Genomic DNA, 4,676 nt, shown 5'->3' with positions numbered 1-4,676 from the left:
GGGGGGGGGGGGGGGGGGGGGGGGGGGTCTGTTGGCTCTGCTTTGTACAGTGGAAGTGTGACCTAATGAGTAGGGCATTGGAGCATGACTCAGGAGACTTGGTTCTAGCCCTAGCTCTGCCACTGGCCTGTGCCTCAGTTCCCCCATCTGTCAAATGGCACTAACCAGCCTCTTCTTGTGAGCCATCAAGGAAAGATCTCAGTTTTTGGGTCCCTCTCCCATCTCTGGGGGCAGGATTTCTGGGGCCCCTGCCATCTAATCCTCTGGAATGTCAGTTATAAAAATCACATTCAGCTCCCCCCACCCCAATACAACCATGCAAAACTGCCAGGTCTAAAGGGAAGGAAAAGAAAGGGTATTTTCCAATATTCTGTTAACAGTTTCCCCTTTTCTGCGCCTCCTTAGCATTACGCAGGTAGGTGGAGAAGATAGCTGGGGACGCTGGCAGCGTGAGGTCCTTGTGGACTCTGCCTGTTTCCCATGTCACCTGACTGCAGTAGAAGCCGACTCCATCAGATAGGAGTGTTGTCATGCAGGCAGTGAGCATGGAGCCGACAGCACTAAAACCTGGCAAATCCTCGGTGCAGTGGTTTCTGGGGTCACAGCTCAGACACAGCCCAGCAGCTCTTCCTTTAGTTACTTTCCAGCTGAGGGTCTCAAATCTGTGCAGGGAGCAGATTTCATTAGAAATGCAGAGGCCACACAGTGGTGTGTCTGCACTGCCATTGTATCGTGTCCAGGAGTATCATCTCCCAGCGTGCTTCTACCTCTGCACTTAGCGGGGCAGCCTTAAAAACACCCTAAACACAGACCAGTGAGCATGCCCAAGACTGAAAGACAGAGAACAGAGCTGGGCACTGTTGTGGCTAGATTGCCTTTTTTCTGGGAATTGGCACACATGGCTTGGCAGGCGGCATGCTTCACAGCTGCTCTGCAGAAAGAATGGAAGGGGTATAGATGTGCCCCGTATGCCACCCCCTCCCCACCCAATACAGTAGCTAAATTTAATGAAAACAAAATTGCATAACATTAACAGCTCAACTATTTAAATACATTTCAGGACCACTGCATGCATCCGTCTAGCTGCTGGCCCCAAGGACTTACCACTCTTATTCTTTGATCAAATTTCACATATATTTGCTCCGTGAAGAGCCAGTTTCTTCTACACTGGATGTGTCTACACATGCATTCATGTAATTATGGCACATTAAGTGTAGTACCTGTTACAGGTACTACACTGAATGTGCAATAGTTGGCACTACTGTGCAGCACTGGCATACATCTTTTAAGTGACACCAATGCACAGTAGGACTAATTCTATGGCTCATTAGCACGGCTTTTGCTGTGATGCACTAATGAGCCGTAGAACTAGTCTACTACACTTTTAAGCTAAATGCAGATAGTCAAATGCCCGAAGCTGAATTGATTCGGTTTTTGCAGGTTAATCTAAACTGCAGTGATTAAACTGAGAAACAACTAGAGAGACATTCACTTTTGATTCAGGAAATGCTGCCACATACCTGCAGCAGCTCAAGCCAGAAGCGGTGGGGGTTAGAGGGGTGTGCACTGAAACACAGCTCTCTGCCACATAGCCAGCATGGGCTGTGTGTTCACTTCCTCTTCCTCTCCCCCCTCGAGGTCCCTGAGATTTGCAGTCTGCAGTCACAGCCAGCACTAAGTTTTTAGCAGAGCAGGGCAGCTCTGTGCCCAGGGGAAGGGAAGTTTAACTCCCCTCCCTGGTTCCAGACCCCAACTAGGGTTGCTTGCAGGGGGCAGTTCTGTTCTGTTATAGGTTTAAACCAGTTTCTGATGATTTAAATTAGTTTATATGCAACGTCTGTCCATAGCCTTAGTGCCTTGTGTTGACATGCCTACTGTTGAGGCTCTTTGCTGTGACGAGTAGGAGTTTCAGGCCAAATTTATACTCCCAATCAGGGCTGGCCCATCCTATCCTGCAGAACCTGTGGCCATAGGGGGCCTTGCAGCCAAGGGGGCCCCTGCAGCCATGAACACTCCAAATCAGTGCCGTAGCAAGGGGGGCAGGCAGTTGCCACCACGCTGTGTTATCACCACCAGCTTCACATCCAGCCACTGGCCACGCCCCCTGCCACTGCCAGCTTCTTTGGCCACCCACCTGCCCCACCACTGATGCCTCCACCAGCTTCTTCACGTCAGGGGCCCCCAAAACCATAGCTTGCAGGGGACCCCAAAAAAGTTGTGGGCCAGCCCTGCTCCCAGTGGTTTGGGCTTGAGAGCTCATGAATTTTAAAACAGTTGCAAACCTAATAAAGTATCCTCTCTCCCATCTTTTAAAACACACGCACTTGATGACCAGAAATGGCTGAACAGGTCTGACTTACAGTGCCCCTACAGGGGCCTACCCCTTTTCAGTGAGAAGTCATGACTTTGGTATTCGAAAATGAAGACATCGAGGTCAAAATGGAAATGTGTATATTATACCTCTTCGCATAGACACAGCACGCAACACAGTAAGAGAGATCCATTAAAACATTTAAAGAAAAGATACCAGAATTGGGGGCAGGTGTCTTAACTGGACATGTGTTAGTTACCTGTGCTGAATTTCAAGCACGTAATGAGTTATGGCCAGGTGCTAAAGTACAATTCTACCTTCCAAAGCAACACTGGAAACAGATGAAGAGCATATCAATTTTCAGTGCTTCCTATTTTGCATAGTCTGCAGTTGCCATGTCCACTCCCCTGTTATCATGAGCTGGTAAAAAAGAAAATTTAGCTGTGTTTATTCTCAGTCACATTTTTGCAGTAAGTTACTTATGTAAGCCTAAAAGGTTGTATACAATAGCCAAGGGCAGATTAGTTCCCAAGATTAAATTTACCTACTGACATTTTACCAGGCGGTGTGGTCTGTAAGTGAGGGTGTAGGCAGGGCAGTCTAGAAATTTTGAGGCAAGAATTTTTAGGGCAGCATCTTTTTATCTATTGGACCAGCTGTGCAATTGGGATAGTTAGACAAGCTTTTGAATGCAAGACATTCTTCATCAGTCTGATCAACCTGGGAAAGAATGTCTTGCATTCAAAAGCTTGTCTAACTATCCCAACTACATAGCTGGTCTAATAAAACATATACCCTAAGAAATCCTTGCCTCGTACATTATTGGTTGCCATTTTTCCCCGTTTCTTAACCAACACTTCAAAGTTTGTTTCTCCAACGTAATGGAACTTTTACTTCATGATACATGAACATACCCCAATCTTTGCATTTAGCTGCTGCTTCATGCGTAAGGCTTTAGTTACAAAACATTTCACATTTTTGTGACATGGCAGCAGCTAGGGTACATTAGAAGACAATTTGTACAGAAGAGAGTAACGAAGTTGAGAATTGCAAGGCAACCCTCAGAAAATTCAAAATCTTAGGTGCCACTTTTTTTTTTTGGTCTACGGGGACTAGTAAAGCAATTGTTCTGTTGCAAAGAACTCCAAAAGACCACAGGAGGTCAGGTTTTTTGAAAACTACAGGTTCCCATTTGAAGTCTCTGAGCTTATCTTGAAAATCACTTGTAGGTATTTTCCAGAGTTAACACCCCCCTAAGCTTTCTAAAAAAACCCCCAGTATTATGTTATTCTTAGCCAGTATAAAGTCTTACACAAAATACCATCCCCCTGAACTCTCATTGGAAGCTATGAACTAAAACTAAAAGAAAGTAGACACAGCAGAGTCCAAAAGTTTCCAATGCTGGCTTTATTTCCAAATGCCCCTAACAAAGAGGAAAGACTTGCAAAAAAGATCAAGCATCTTTATACCAAAAGGGGTTTTTATTCAAAGACTAGTTTCCCAGCATACGCCAGATGACTCGCTGTCCTGGGCAGCTTGGGGTGTACACGTGACTAGGGAAAAGCAACAAGGATTTTCTGTACAAGTGTGATGGGGGCCAACTCACAGCCATTCAGTCATTGACCTGCTCACCTGCCATGCCTTTGATCAAACTGATTAACCAATATTAAGAAGGTGAGAGGCTGCCCATTTTAATGGCTCTGACCTTCCCTATACTGTGTCCCATGCCTCACAGATGGCATCCAACTTACCCCCAATTCCCCTGGCCCCAGTGCTGGGCAGTACTCGGACTCTGGCCCGAACTCCGCCATGGGCCTCCAGCTGACGACCTATCACTCAGTGAACTAGCAGAACCATCTTATGTGCAGTCCTTCAGGCCCCTGCTCAGGCCTGCTGATGCAGACCCTACTCTATGCCCCCTCAGCACAGTTCTTCAGGTCCCCATATGGACTCTACTTTGGGCAGCCTACTAATCATTATGTCCCCTTGCTGGGGCCTCAAGGCCTATGTCCCATGGGACTTGGGTGTCTCAAAGTGTGCCTGGACCATAGCCTGTGCTTGCTACTGGTTTACCCACCAGGTTGAGGGTGCTGGGGCTTTAAGGCATCCCATACTAGCCTTTCACTAGGGAGGCAACTGGTGTGGCATTTCCTGGGGACCACCCTGCCATGAGCATTCCCACCACACTGTCCATCCCTAGCAGGGTGTAGTTTTAAGTTATTCCCCAGGACCAGGAATCTCCTCCATCTCCATAGTTCCTATCCTGACCTCCAGGTGTTCCAAAAGCAGCAGCTCCAGCCAGGCAATGCTCCCTCCGTGGCTGCTTCCAGCAACTGCTAGCCCTGCTTTTATCCCTAGCAGCTGT

The sequence above is a fragment of the Gavialis gangeticus genome, unplaced genomic scaffold, assembly GCF_001723915.1.
Source record: "Gavialis gangeticus isolate Ggan-Ray unplaced genomic scaffold, GavGan_comp1, whole genome shotgun sequence".
In the NCBI taxonomy this organism is placed as follows: Eukaryota; Metazoa; Chordata; order Crocodylia; family Gavialidae; genus Gavialis; species Gavialis gangeticus.
The sequence above is the reverse complement of the archived record's forward strand: the minus strand, read 5'-3'. Positions refer to the sequence as shown.